Source organism: Physeter macrocephalus, chromosome 4 (genome assembly GCF_002837175.3).
Source record: "Physeter macrocephalus isolate SW-GA chromosome 4, ASM283717v5, whole genome shotgun sequence".
Lineage (NCBI taxonomy): Eukaryota > Metazoa > Chordata > Mammalia > Artiodactyla > Physeteridae > Physeter > Physeter macrocephalus.
The window spans coordinates 12,615,961-12,632,656 of NC_041217.1; the positions used below are offsets into that span (position 1 = coordinate 12,615,961).

General features: G+C 34.4%; 1 pseudogene; it reads left to right on the forward strand.

The window, feature by feature from the left end:
• Window positions 1–1,243: 1,243 nt before the first annotated feature.
• LOC102988411 (40S ribosomal protein SA-like) lies at window positions 1,244–4,761 on the forward strand (annotated as a pseudogene).
• Window positions 4,762–16,696: the final 11,935 nt, after the last annotated feature.

Genomic DNA, 16,696 nt, shown 5'->3' on the forward strand with positions numbered 1-16,696 from the left:
ACTTCACTCTGTATGACAGACTCCTCTAGGTCCACCCACCTCACTACAAATAACTCAATTTCGTTTCTTTTTATGGCTGAGTAATATTCCATTGTATATATGTGCCACATCTTCTTTATCCATTCATCTGTCGATGAACACTTAGGTTGCTTCCATGTCCTGGCTATTGTACATAGAGCTGCAATGAACATTGTGGTACATGACTCTTTTTGAATTATGGTTTTCTCAGGGTATATGGCAGGTGTATTCTTAACCACTGAGCCACCAGGGAAGCCCCATGTTTTATATTCTTAACAAAACACTTTGTTTAAAGTCAACTTTTAAAATCATAGACTATCACATTTCTGGGTTTCCATTAATTAACTTCTAATTCATCTATGAGCCTAAAACTACTAGTTTGTCAGGATAATTAGCGTCAGCATCATTTGCTTTTCTTCAGCCTCTGTAAGGTTTCTTAAGAATCTAGGAGCACTCTGAGTTCCTGAGAATGTAAGAGAATTTCAATTATCTTTCTGTCATAGTGGCCTTTAATAACGTCACTGTTGAAGTCTACACAGCTCCTCAATTATCTGGGTCATTCAATTCTTTGTCATATGCAGTGTGTGAGAAGTTTTATAAAACATGAAAGCCCTATGCCTAGAATTGATCCTTCCCCATACACCCAGGAGTCACATCAGAGGTCTTATCTATTCCTCTCTGCTGTCCTCAAAGGAATGTTCCCATCTGCCTTTTCCTTTTCTTCCTAGACACCCAATACAATCTGTTCTTGAGAAACATCCTTGGACTTTATGTAATCTTTATTGTGCCACAGCTTTCCTGAGACAAGACAAAACAAAGTCTGGCTATCCATTTAAAACAGAAGGGAGACAAACTATTTAAAAAATTAATAATCAATTGGCTCATATTTCAATAAATTGTACCACCACTACTGTTCAATTTAGTGTTCCCCAACCAAGGAAGCAACTCTATTATCCTGTACAATGCTGATTCTCTCTAGGAAATGTTATTAATGCCAGCATCTATAGTTATGGCAAAAGATACTTCACTATTCCTTTCTATATTGTTGTTTGAAGCGCATTCATTTTAGATCACTCACTTAAAATTAACAATCCACAAATAGGAGAAACAAAATAAGCTGCCTGTTTGTGGTGAACAATTGTTTTGGTTTTCTTATTTAGATTAGTATTGATTTTTCCTTCAGATATATATTAAACTAATATGTTGTGTCTGTTTCATAATTGGAATGAAGTAACTTATTCATTCAACCATTTATCTCACTCTCTATAGATCAGCAGTTAGATAGATATAGATATAGATACAGATATAACAAAAATAAAAGCAAACATATAATCTATACCAGGCAACGTACTAAGTTTTGGGGTAAAAAGGCCCTCTTAGAGCTTATATTTTAGTGAACACTAAGTTAGAAGGATCTGTATGCTCTTCTTTACATCAATGTGTGAGAATCCTGCAAGGAAATCTGTTTATCTGGGTATTAGTAACTGTTATATATAAATACAATTGTTATATAGACTATAAATACATACATTTCATGGACAAATATGACAGGAATGGTACATTAAACTCAGTCATAATTCTTTTCTTGCAGGACTACTCCATTATGCTAATGTGAATGATGAATCTCTTGCAGAGGATATAGTCTATATAGCATTTCCAAATTTACTGGCTACAGAGTATTTCCATCACAGAACATTTCATAACAATCTGAAATATCTGAACTTTAAAATTTCATGTACTTCTTAAAAATTATTTCTTTTCCTATATCTATGAACTTTTTAGTATACTGTTATTTGATTGCCTTTCATTTTTAATAATCTCTTAGTAACACAGATTTTATAGGCAAAGCCTCATGAAATGTATAATCCCCTAAAAAATATCTTTCAAAACTAAGGTGGATAGATTTAACATATTGATAGAGAATATAGTAATATATGGGTAAGCCTTCGTTTGCATCTTTGAATTCAACATATCTTTTCTACTCAATATAATTTAATCTTGCTCCTTAGTCCAATTTATAAATTTAAAATCTTTGACTTTTCCCTTTCTGTGCTCCCCAGACAGCGGTCTGTAAGGCATTGTTCTGGGTTCCCAGCATAACTTAAAGGGAAACTTTCACAAGGCCCAGAGCCTTTGATATCCTGCAAATGAAGGAGGATGTCCTCAAACCTTGCAGCAAAAACCCACTTAGGTGGCACCGACCTTGACTTCCAAATCGTACAGTTATCTAAGAAGGAAAAGTGATGGCCTTACCTCTAAATCTGAAGAGAACCTGGGAGAAGCTTCTGCTGTCCGCCTCTGCCATCATTGCCATTGAAAACCTGGCTGATGTCTGTATCATAACCTCCAGGAAGACCAGCCAGCGAGCTGTGCCGAAGTTTGCAGCTGCCACGGGCGCCACTCCTACAGCTGGTCACCTCGCTCCTGGAACCTCACTCACCGGAGCCGGGCAGGCTTCCGGGAGCCGCGACTCATGGTGGTTCCCGACACCAGGCCTGACCACCGGCGTGAGAGGCATCTTCTGTGAACCTGCCTGGTAACACAAACCAGTCTCTGTGCTGTGTGTACACCGCCATCTGTGCAACAACTGCGAGCTCTCTCTGCGGGTCTGACGTGAGCGACTGACGCTGACCGGGGAAGTTCTGCGCATGCGTGCTTCCCTCTCCCGTGAGCACCTGCGGGAGTCCCGCCTGCTCTCGACTTGTGCGAAGATCGTCAACAGGTGGTAAAGGAAGGCCCGGCCTCAGCTGAGAAGGCTGTGACCAAGGAGGAATTCAGGGTGAGCGGACTGCCCCAGCTCCTGAATTTACTGCTGCTCAACCCGAGGTGGCAGCCTGGTGTGAAGGCGGCAGGTGCCCTCTGTGGCTGCCCAGCAGTTCCCCACTGAGAACCACAGTGCACAGCGGTCACTGAAGATGCCACTGAAGATGGGCTGCAGCTGCCACTGCTCAGGCCACGGAATGGGAGGGGCGACCGCTGAGTGGGCCTCAGCTGTTCTTCTGCAGACTCTTAAAAAGGAAGTAGGGTGGGGGCTGGGCTTCCCTGGTGGCGAAGTGGTTGAGAGTCCGCCTGCCGATGCAGGGTACAGGGGTTCGTGCCCCGGTCCGGGAAGATCCCACATGCCGCGGAGCAGCTGGGCCCGTGAGCCGTGGCAGCTGAGCTTGCGCGTCCGGAGCCTGTGCCCTGCAACGGGAGAGGCCACAGCAATGAGAGGGCCGTGTACCACCAAAAAAAAAAAAAAAAAAAAGGAAATAGGGTGACAGAAAATAAAGTTTCCAAAGTAAGATGAGATAACATAAATCTCTGACTTTTGATTGGAGTGATGAGTCCATTTATACTTGATATAGTCATTAATATGATTGGCTTTACAACTGCCATTTGTTTTTTATGTCCATTGTCTTTGCTGTTCCTTTATTCTTCCTTAACTCATTTCATGTAAAACCAAATTTTTAGTATTCATTTAAATTCCTCTATTGATTTTTTATTTACTCCAGGATTTATAATATGAATTAATATATTATGATCTACTTCACTTTAATACTGTGTTAATTCCAATAAAATATTGCAACTTTTCTCTATTACTGCTCCATATCCATTTTCCTCTTTTATTCTATTTTGCCATATAATTTATAGATTATTATATGAAGTGAAATGAGTCTGACAAAGAAAGACAAATACTGTATGATCTTTGTCATATATGGAATTTAAATATATTTATACTTATATAGATGGTTGCCAGAGGTGGTGGGTAGGGGTTGGAATAAATGGGTGAACTATTTTTTTAGTTTAAATAAATTGAATTTAAAAATGACATCTGTGTATGTTACAAACCTAAAAACAGAATATTATAATTATTGCTTTATGTAATCTTATGTCTTTTAATAAAATTGAGGAGAAACATTATATATATAGTCTATATTTACTGACAGATGTACCATTCCAGTGCTTTTCATTTCTTCTTGTGGATTTGAGTTAGTTGATCATTCTGGCTAGAGATTTATCAGTTTCATTGATCTTTTAAAAAAACCAGTTCCTTTTTAATTGATTTTTCCTATTATTTCTCTTTACTATTTCATCTTTTCTGCTTTTATCTTTATTATTTCCTCTCTTCTGCTTGCTTTGGGTTTATTTCCCCCCCTTTTTTTATTGTTGCTTAACATGGAATACTAGGTAGCTGATTTGAGACCTTACTTCCTTCTAAAGACAAGTGTTTAATGCTGTAAAATCCCCATAAGCACTGCTTTATCTATTTCCCACAAATTGTAATATGTAATGTTTTCATTTTCATTCAATTAAAATATTTTCTAATTTCCCTTATGAATCTCATGAGTTATTTAGAAGTATTATGAGTTATTTAGAAGTATTTGTTTACTTCCAAATATTTGGCTTTTTCCAGATATCTTCCTGTTGTTATCAACAATAATTTCATTGTGCTCAGGAAATAGACTTTGACCATCATCAGTTCTTTCAGATATATTGATTTTTGTTTAATGGCTCAGAAAATGTCCTATTTTGGTTACATATTCCAAAAGCTTTTTAAAATTTGTGTCTTTGCTTTTGTTTGTTGGAGGGATTTATAAATGTCAACTAGGTCAACTTCTGTTTATCAGGTCTTGTATATGTTTACTGTATATCTGCTTGTTCTATGGATTTCAGACAGAGAAGTATTAATATATCCAACTATAATTGTGGATTTTTCTTTTTACTTTTCAGTTCTATCAGGTTTTGCTTCATGCATTTTGAAGCTTTATTGGGATTATCATGTCTTTTCCTTCAATTGACTGCTTTTGTTCTGGTAATATGCCTTGTTCTGAATTCTATTTTTTGATATTAATATAGCCACTCCAGATTTCTTTGCTTAATATTTACATATTATATTTTTCCATATTATTACCTTTAACCTTTCAACATCTTTATGTTTGAATTTGGTTTCAATAGACAGTATATAGGTTTTATCTTTTTAAATCCAATTTGACCATCTCTATCACTAATTGGGTTTACAGACTGTTTATATATAATGCAATTATTGATATATTTGAACTTAATTACACAAACTTACTTTTCTCTTATTTCTTCTATCAGCTCTTTGTTCCCTTTTTCTTTTTATCATGATAGCTTTTGGGTTGAGTGTTTCTTTTTTATTCCATTCATGCTTCACTGTTGGTCCATTATTTATAGCTGTGAAAAACAGTGGTAAACTTACAACAGGATAAATATAATTACTCCTTCCATTCCTCTGTCCTCTTAATTATATATTTTAATTGTATTTATGTTATTAGCCACTTTATTTTTACTGTTTTTCTTTCAGAGAGTCAAATTTCTATTAAAGCAAGTCTAAATAAGAAAAAAATGTAGTTATTATCATTTTTTACAATTTCAAGAGATCTTTATTTATTAAACAAATCCAGATTTCTGTCTGGTATCATATTGATTTGATATAAAAAGTATTCTTTAATATTTCTTAAATCAGATCTACTGGCAGCAATTTCTCTCAGTTTCTATTTGTCTGATGAAGTCATTTTCTTTTTTCTTTGTATGTAATATTTTGCTACCTCCAAGATTTATTTTTTTGTCATTGGTTTTCAGCACTTTGAATATGCTGTATCTTGGTTATGTGGTGTGATTGAAAATATGATTCTTCTTTACAGCTCTACAGCAAACTTCCTCATTTCCCATAAAGTTCAACCAATCTGAAATTTAATTTTGTTAGCCCAGAAATAATAGAAGTAATAGTAATATAATCAGGTTCTATAGACTGCAGTTAATTTTTATTTAGTATTTTAACATATGTATTGAAGTAATGGAAACATTACATCCTTGTAATGTTTCAATTATCTTTCATTCTTAAAGCAGCTTTACAGAACATCAACTTGTCAGATTTGGATACTAAATAGCTTGTCTTGTGCATCATTTATTGTGTGTGAAAACTCATTAACATTATCCCCAAACTGTGTAATCCCAGGATATATAATTGAAATAAAAGTCACTGAGGCTAGATTCTTAGTTCAGCATGCCACAGAGACTTTTTTTCAGACTGGAATGTCAGAGGGTTAATTTTTCTTTTCTTTTTTTTTTTTTGTAAGGAGATATTGACTTGGAAGCAGAAACAGAAAACTAAACCATATTGAGTGCTAAGAGATTTTACCTATACCATGACTCTTAAAGAGTTGATGCTGTTATTTCCTTTCTATGGATGAGTAAACTGAGTCTCAGAGAGGTTAAGTCACCTAAAATCACACAGATATTAAGTGGCGGGTTTTTCATTCCAGTCTAGATGTGGTTCTTAAATATAGTGTTTTCACTATTCCTGCACAAATTTTAAAAGAGTTTGAAAATTATATTTAGCAAGCATATTTAAATTCTATCAAACTTGAAAGTGTCCTATCATACCTGGAAAAGCAAATTTATAATTAGGTGAACTAATGTAAACACATTTCTATGTTTACTGCTTGGCCAAAGATCAATCATAGATATTAACCAGCTGAGAAGCAGGAGAAGAATATTAGGGATTGATGGAGTGTATCCAGAAAAGTGATTCTCAAGGAGACATCAGACATTTAAAAGCATTTCAACATATTTATTCAAAATAAACATGCCTTGCCATCCTATGGAGATTAGGCATAGTGATCAATGAGTTCATTAAAAACAAGAAACACACTTTTGTTTGCAGTTGTTGTCAAGACAATGGTTATAATTAGATAAAAGCAACTTTCAAAGTAATTCTTATTTTCTGCAGCAGGGAACGCTGAATGTACACTCTTTAAAAGTTGAAAATCCCAGGCTACAGAAAATATGTCTGTGAGGAAAAGTATCTGGGCTAAAATATACAGAACGGTAATGACTACACTATTCGTTATTGCAGTAATCTATTCAGAGATCCCAGATCTAGTTAAAATAGTTTTATACACTTTTCCCTAACACTTTGTTCAAAACAGGATGGCCATTTTTCAATGATTTGTAGAGAAGAATGGAATTAAAGAATTACCTGTACCGCAAGAGATTAATTTTAGGGCCACGTGGAAATTTGGATAATTTAAGCACATATTATTCTTGCCAAATTAGTGGCTATTATAGGATACTCTTTCTCAGCCAAACAGTGCTGATTATTCATATTTTATCTCTAATTTCAACTCCTAAGCGTATGAGGAATCTATTATATATCATATGCATGTTGAAACTGTTGTGAGTTAAATTTGAAGTATTTCTGTAGACAGTGTTGAAAATATATTCTGGGTTTCTGGTGCTTTTCAAAACATGTTTAATGTCCAGTGACAATATAACATATGAAAAAAGAGCAAGCAAGGGAAATGACCTTCAAACAAAAGGAAGAATGATTAGAGATCACTATTTTTGCCATGTTCACATGACATTTCTCCAAGAGGAGAAAATAAAAGCCACGCCTTATTTCTTGTTTAAATGCATAAATGGTCTATATAAGTTCGGGTTTGTTTAAAAAAAAATAGCTGACAAATACGCATTTTTTATTTTGAATTATATAAATGTAAATCTACAAAAGTGGAGAGGTATTTTCACATGTAATTATCATCAGCAATAGAGAAATGATATGATTTTGCTTGATGCCATTTAAATGTGGATATTGTTATGCTTTGAATCCGTCATTTTTTATGATAATGCAGAAAAGAGAGTAAAATTATTCACATTTGAGCATTTCTTTCCACAATTGGGTGTGCAAATGTATATTCCTCTTAGAAGTGTTGTAGGCAGGGAAAGTGTTCCACATGATTTAACAAAGACAAATAGGAAATGTATTTAGAAATATTATATTGCATGTGAATTTCAGAGAATTTAAAGAATTTTTGGAAAGATTAAAGGAATTTTTGCCAATCATTTGAAAATCAGAGGAATATAGCCAGTTTCACCCATTTCTATGCTCAATTTGGTTAATCTCTGTAAATAAATCTTAACTAATCCCATTTTTTCTGTCAAGTCCATAGCCAATGGTTTTTAAGATTCATTGTCTACCATATGTTAGCACAAAAAGTTTCCCAGAAGGAGATTTGAATTTCTAGTTCAGAGTACTCATCTGGACATATGTCAAAACATCTGTTCTTTCTGAGAGTAACCACCTCCAATTTTTACGTGTCTATAGAAACTCTCAAAATCTCACAGTACATTAATAAAGGCAATATTTCAAACCATCTTTCAAAGATGTTCTAGAAGAGGTCCAGAAACATGTAGCATATCTTGAGCACTTTAGAGAATATGTTATATGAATCAGCCTCTATAAATGCATCACCTTTTCATATTAAAAAAAAAACCTTCAGGCATAATGAAGCCAAGACCATCTATTATCATTAAAGTATGGGATTTCTTTGAAAATACAATTGTATGTATACTTTTATTTAAATTATTAAATGTCTGTTTCAACTATTCTGATTTATGAAACAAGTGAAACATACATTATGTAAGTTTCCCTTATTTTCTGTGATTAACTGGTGTGTGTAGTTCTCATATCATCTATAATGAGTAATTTATTAGCAATAACTTTTAGTAAGATTTAAAGCTATTTCTTCATAAGAGGATCACGGACAAAGTCTGTTACTGGCACATGCAGTTGCACTCAATTAATGTGCTCATGAACAAGGCAAAATAGTTTTTATAGAAAAACACATTACGGTATAGCTGTTGCCATGAAAATTGTATATGAATCAGACTTGGAAATGCTATCCTTAACTGTTACTATCAAATCAATCTCCATGAAGATGTCTGTCCAGACAAAGAGCTTTACTTGTTACTATTAGGCTTTAGGAGCACTGATGACATTTTTTATTCATTCTTCTAATTATGGATATGCATGTCTTCTTTCTCCCTTCCTGTAGAATGTATCATTTTGCTCATTTTTGTGCTTTGCTTAGGGGCTAGTAAATATTTTGTACATTTAATCATTAAATACACATTTTTTTCTTTATTAGCGATAACTCAGTTTTAAATGTGTTAATATAATTCAAGGACTTTAAAAGATTGTATTGTTTTCTTTTTCATAAACCGACTCTGCATGCCCTACTGAACACCAGATTCATGGCTTGGAGAGACAGTAAATGCATTTTCAGAGTAGAACAGGGAAATCATTTAATATTCCGCATGCAATTAATTAAATGCATAAATCCTAAAATCTCCATGAAACATCTTGGAGAGAAAGTGTAGAATTAATTCACATGGACAAGTAACAAGTGTGGGTCTAATAATCAGATAGGTTTTGTGTAGTCATATGGAAGAAGGCCGGTGGATACCAGCAGTTTGCAGTCCCTGCCACGTGCTGTAACTTATATTAATAGATTTTCTTACTTTCATCCTTCTTTTCATTTTGAGAAAAAATACTTGTTTATTATTTGGTGTGTTGCTCTTTTATTTATTGTTACTAAATTTGTGCTCTTAGACAAATCTTTAATTTTTTCTCTTATGCCGCCCCCGATTTCCCTATTAACATATACCTTGCCTTAAAATTGAAAACAAAACAAAACAAAACTGTGGACATTTTCTTCTTCTTTTCTCCTTTTAGTTCCCCCTCCCAGATTCCCTCCCCATTCCACCCTCCTGCCCTTGTCTTTTCTTTCTCTTCATTCTCTAGATTTTCCTATTCTTTGAAAGATGGTCGAGGTTACCTATAAAATCATCAAGTTTTTTTGTGGATGGATTTTTAAACAGCTGGATTACTCTTCGTGTTCATAAACAAACTCAGAATGTCTATAAACTTATTTATAGGATGCTTTCTAAATTTGAAATCACAATTGCCCTGACATATTTCCATGTCTCTCTAACATTGCTTTTTCTTTCAATATCCTTCATCACCCCATCAGCTCTCTCTCTGTCATTTCTTTCTCTCTTTCTTTTAGTACAAAACTCAGAGTATTGTCTGTTTGTGTTTTCCACATGACTATATATTGGAACCACCTGGGAAAATCTAAAGACTTCTGAGGGCTGGATTAGGGTTTATGAGCTGAGCATAAGAAGTTTTGAAGGCTCCCCACATGATGCCAATGAGTACCATGTCTGAGGAAAGCTCTAGTGGGTTTTATGCATATTTTCAAGGAAATTTGGATTTGCTAATCCTCTCAATTGCTTCCTGAGTTCCTCTATATTCACAAATGCATTCATATTTATTATATCTGTCCATCAAATTCTTTAGATTGCTGCCATTTTTCTTTTCCTAATTTCATGAATGAGATGCTTAGATCATTAATTTTTCTATTTTCTTCTTTTAATCTGTTTACAATGATGAATTTCGCTCTAAATAATACTTCAAATTACATTCCTTATAGGATCCTTTTGTTTTTGTTCAATTCTAAATTTTTTCGACTTTACAATTCGATGCCTTCAGAAATATGTTTGTATGCGAACACAGGCATAAATGTGTGGGTTTTATTTTTAAATGTAGAAATATTTTCTGGGTTTCTCTTCACTACTGATTTCTAATTCTATTTTTTTTTAATTCATATGATGTTTTTAGTATTAGTTTAAGGTGGTCTCTCTGGATTAACACATGAAAAATAGAAAGAATGTATATTACCTGTTTAGGGTAGGTTTTACTCTCTATTAGAAAAAAAAAAACTTGCTAATTTTTGTTCCTATCTTCTATTTTCTTGCTCATTTTTATGTTAATCTATTATTTTATGAATGATATAGCATATTTTATTATGTTTACATGACACATAGTTATATTATTCTTCTAAATTGAGGATTTTATGAAGAATATTGGCTTTTTATATGGTGCTTTTCTTGCCTTAATAGTATTTAGTTGATATTAGCAGTGCTGTATGTGCTGCTTTTTTTTAAGTTGATTTTTTTCATTATTTTAAAAAGTTAGTGTAATTGGGTGTGTGATTGAAAATGGAAATTTTTTCAGTATTCAAAAATAAGTTTCCATTCTTTTGACTTCTATTTTGCTTTTGAGAAGACTGCTTACACATTAATTGCCATTGTTAGGGGTGTTTCCTTTTCTTTATAGTTTCTTAAGGTATTGTCGAGTGTTTTATTTTCACCAATTCATAAGATATTAGCAGGAATGGATTTATTTTTATTTCCTTGTTTAGGCAGTAACTTCATGTACTCAGTCTGTTCTGGGAAGTTCTCAGACATTATTTTTCTGCAATTTCCTCTCTTTTTCTGTTCCTTATTCTCAGTCTATTCTATGCCACTCAACTTATTTTCCATATTTTTATCTCTATTTTCTCTATAGCTAATTTTTATTTCTTTCCTCAATTTTATCTTCTGGTACACTAAGTTTTCTTCAGCTTTAATAAGGCTTCTCTTAGTTTTCCAATGCCTTTTAAATCCTTTGTCTTTATAAGGTCCATTATCTTCTTTTTCAAATTTCATTTTTTCCACAGTAATTTATAACTGTCTTAAGGTTTTAAGATGTGTTATTTTCTTTAATGATTTAAATATATTTATTAAAAATCTAAACCTGGTTCTAATATTGTTATAGGTACCAATATGGTGCATATCTACTCTTTTCCTTTTGCTAGACACTTGAGAGATGCAGGCATTGTGATTCTAGCACATTCCCTGTAACCTTATATGATTGGCTCATTGCAAAGACATATGCATCTGGCATGCAGCTATTGAATTCAAAACTGTCCACTCTTCACCTCTTCTATCCCCAAAGCAGAGAATTAGAATGAGTTTGCTTCTACCTTTTAGGGATCACACTTCATCTTGAGAGACTTGCTACAAACTTGGATTTGTTCTATTATTCTGCAATACAACTTAAGATGCAGTAAAACCTAGTGTTTCCACCATTCCAAAAACATCCTGAATCCCTGAGTTGATTACATCATTCTGATAGAACTTGGATAACAGAAAGTTGTAGATAATATAGGTTTATTTTAAGGTATATGCATATTAAGGTATAAGAGATAAATTCAAGAAGGCAGAATTTGTGACCTCAGTGAAGATTCTGGAAAGGCATGTAGCTCTACTTTGCAACCCCTACTACAAGACATGGTAGTCTAATATCACAGATAATGTAGTTGATGTCCATATTCACATAGGTTTTCTAGGACCTATATGTAGATAAACACAGAAGGCATCCACTCATTCAAAAAATACTAACAATCACTTATATTTCTGGTAGGGGCAGATTTACTGTTTCATAAGTTTCACAAGCTTAAGTTCCATAAGTTTCGGGTTCTATCATTTTGTGCAGTAAAGAGTTTAACTTTGCCCAGGTTGAGGTCTGGACTTTGCCCTTGGCTACTGTGACACAATCTCTAGGTCCATGGAATTTTCTACTTGATAAAATTATCTTTGCTTACATGAGGGCCTTAGGCCAATAAAGACAGTCTGACAATGATATCTCTGGGTCATGTGGTATTAGCTCCACATCTGGAAGGGCTAGAGGCTTAGATTAGCCACATGGGCAGTCATCCATGTCTGCGTGACAGAGCCACAATAAAGACTCTGGACCCCAAAACTCAGGAGAGCTTCCTGGGTTGCCAGTACTCCATGACTATTGTCACATTCTGTTGTCAGGAAAGTTATCACTGTCTGTGACTCCACGGGGAGAGAATAAGTGGAGACTCCAAATGTGGAACTTTCCTGGACTCTGCCCCATGTGTCCCTTCCCTTCACTAATTCATTGTAATAAACCATAACTGTGAGCATTAAGCTTTCAGTAAGATCTGTGAGTCCTTGCAAATTATTGAAACTAAAGGTGGTCTTGGGACACCCAAGCATTGGTATCAGAAGTGAGGGTGAGATTGTGGACTGTTTCCTACCTTTGCACACTTTCATGGAGCCCTTCCTCTTTCAGAGACCTTAGTATGGTGTTTGTTTCTGCAAAATTTGCAAAATATTTTTACACAAATTGGTTAAGATTGCTATATTTTTCTAATTTGCCTTCCCCCCATGATACTGTATGCAGGAGGGTCCACAGGAAAGTTGAGTTAGTTCAAGTGAAATGGAGTTTGAGGATATATTTACTTGGGAGTCAGTGTATTCTGTAGTCTTTTCTATGAAAAGGTAAATTATTGCTAAGCATTTAGGGTTTAAATGACTCTCAGGACATTTCCTTCTCCTTAGTGTGCTGTGTCACCTGGTGTTATTTCATTTATGTGGAAAGTCAGAGGTTTTAGCACAGTATGTATGTGTCTTATGCTACCTGGTACCGGAAGTATGAATAGAGGGAAAAACTTGATTTGAAATGTTTAGTTGTGAGAAAGCAGTGTGTAAAAATTTCTCCTAATCTTCACACTTACAAACTTTTAAAGTGGAATATTCATTTCTTACCAATACTTAGCAGAAACAAGGATCAAAACATCATAATCTTGATTACGTACTCTATAATGATAAATGTGTGAGGTAGTGCTTTTTTTTTTCATTTTTGATAGGAAATCACAAGGAAAATTCACCAGAATTCCTGTGTGTGCAAGGCACTGAACTTTAACAGCACAAACACTGATTTTATCTGTTACAGCTAAAATTTGAAAACCAAAAATACCTGAGAGAAATTTTCCCAAATTTAATAACAATATTAAAAACTTACATGACATCAACAAAAACTAGTTGTGAAACTTTTGGAATTGATCTGCATGTAAATCATGATAAAAATATTTGATCAAACATATTAGAAGAAAGACTATCTTAACTTACTTTTCTCAGGATGGAAATAATCTTCCAAAATCATTTCTATAGGAAGAGGCAATCAGAGAGTATAAAGCAAAAATTAACGATACATATTACAGAAGTATTTCAGAATAATGAGAGATTAAACTTATTTTTTGATTATTGTAATGATTTTGATATTTGCCAAATTTACGTTTGGTGTGATAGTCTTTCTAATTGGAAATAAATGCACACTTTGTAACTTAATTTTGTATGTGCAATAGTGTATTCTTCTTAAAAAAGCATCCCTACTTATTGAAGGTTCAGGCCTGACAAAATGTGTACCATTCTAGATAGCCACTCTAGAATGACACCAGGACTTTGTAAAGTATATTGACTGTGACATGAAGCTCTTAAGGTACTAATAATATGGCATTATGTATAAATCTTAATATTTACTGAGAGAACAGTAATTTCAGTGACAGCAGTTACCTATTGTCCTGACTAGAAAGATAGACTTCTCATACAGGGGAGAGAATTTGTTCTACTGGTATATAACATTTGCCTAATAAACATTGCTGAATGAGTCAATTTGATGAATTATTTTTCTGTCACCGTTCACACAGTTCTCCTCTAAGAATAGAATTATAAGCATACTATAGCTTCCAGTCAAAAATTTTGAAGCAATATATGGTAATTAAATCTTCAGAAATCAACTATCTATCGAGCAACAAGTATGGATTTAAGTTCTCTGGATTTAAATACTGGATTCTATATATGCTAGCTGTGTAAATCTGGGTAAGCTATTTAACACTTTTACTTATATATAAACATGGGATACATAACCATTTAGACTACAGGATGATTTTAAGGTTTAAATGAAGTGATGAATGTAACACGTTATATTTCACATGGGTAATTTCCAGATATTTTATATATTCCCTATATATTTAGGCTGATGCTGTTTTTTCCTTCTTCTGCAGTATTTTTCATAGTTCTATTTTTTCTTCCTTTTTATCAATCTTCAAAGCATGGAGATTTCTCTAAGCTTACAGTTTTTGAAAAAGATATCCTTTTTGTAACAGATTTGATTGTTCTTTCTGCATATTGAAATTGTACCCATATAAGGTATATCAATGGGGATAATTCTTGTGCAAATTTTAGCTGAAATTACTATGTGAGAAAGCTTTCCTGTAGAATTCTTCTGATGGACCAAGGAATGATACTCTCTTATCCTGCCCCATTATCTGAGCCTTTTCTAAGCAGATAGAATTTGATCTTTGACATTTATTTTATGAAGGCTTTTCTTAACAACTTTTCTGAAATCCTAAAATTCAACAATACATTCCATTTTGTCTTTTGTCATTTCATTTTCAATTGTCTTCTGAAAGCTATAGCCTCCTGCTAGAAAAAGGGGAGGAAAAAATATATATGAAAGTCACAAATATAGCAGTGGGTTTGTGGATAGGAATGCAGAAAAAGTGAATAAATATCCCAAGAAGGTGCATCTATGCAAAGAGGTACAAATTCCCAGGTATCTAGTTTGTGAAACACTTGCATTTCTGAGCCAGGGGACAAATAATCGAGGGGGGCCTTTCCCTGGCTCTTTAACAATCCTGCTCTGTTGCTGTGAGTATAGTACATAAATTTCGTTTTTGTTGGTAGTAGAACTTCCACCTAGAGCTTACAAGGAGCTTTTGATGATGTTTACATCGATCCTGAGGTATTGTTTCCTAAGCCTAAGATTTATACATAAAAACAGAAGTTTTGACCCTGTATCTTAACAGCGTACTGGGTAGAATTTGGAGGTAGTTTTCACCTCTAAGGAGTAATCCATAACTAAGTTTGTCCATGCAAAATGAAGAAAAGCGTAGTCAAGTTATGGTAAAGGAAGGTAGAACAATTCATATTCATAAAACACCACTTGTGTTTTAGACACAATATATATGAATTCTTTCTACCAATTTTCATTAAATCCTCATTATCCTCTAAGGAAAGTGTCATTCTTTCAAATTTACATAAAAGGAAGCTAAATAGATTGGTCTAAATCACATAGCTTTTAAGTTCTGGTGTTAGAGTCTGACACTAAGTAACTCTTGTACTAAAAGTAAACATTTGAGTGTTAAATTCAATCTAGAATGTCGCAGGGAAGCAAGTCAGTAATATTGAGAACAGAAAGCACTGAAAATGATAGACCGTAAGTTGTAACCTTGCTAGGAGGGAATATTTAGACAGCTCACAGCGGTGTTAACATTTAAACATTCAACATAAACACTGCCTCCCCAAAAGACATTAAACTTAAACTCTATTGCTGCTACTCTCAAAAATGATATAATATTTTCAAAGAATTTCATATTAAATTGCTATGTTTTTAATCAAAGTGTGAAAATACCTTGGCGATTACAATAATTTCAACAAATTTTCTTTACTTCATGAAACTGTTTTCATGTTTCCTCCTTTTAAAACAAATTTGAATGCTATGTGATGAAGTCTATTTTCTAATGCAGAACCTTTTCAAAGGATGATCTCCCAGGGAGAAACAGCTTCAGGAAGCAATCAACCTTTCTATTTCAGGCAATCTACATTCATGCTTTGGTATAGAGAGGGGCGGACGCATCATCTCCCTGAAGTACCTGAAATAGAGGCTGAAGAAAATATTTAGATCCCCCGAGACACTCACATGAAGTCACAATATAAAATTGGTATAGGGCTTCCCTGGTGGCGCAGTGGTTGCGCGTCCGCCTGCCGATGGAGGGGAACCGGGTTCGCGCCCCGGTCTGGGAGGATCCCACATGCCGCGGAGCGGCGGGGCCCGTGAGCCAGGGCCGCTGAGCCTGCGCGTCCGGAGCCTGTGCTCCGCAACGGGAGAGGCCACAATAGAGGGAGGCCCGCATACCACTAAAAAGAAAAAAAAAAAAAAAAAATTGGTATAATTTCTCCTTGCTGTTTTTCTTCTAAATTTTTAGGCATTATATTACAACTGCTGAACTATATTGTAAATAGGGCAAGAAAAAAAAATCCCTGCAATGTTATGAAAGACGAACTTAAACTCTTTTTTCCCTAACTCACCCCCATCTGTCTGAGATTGTCAAAGTACATAAACTAGGACCTCTGA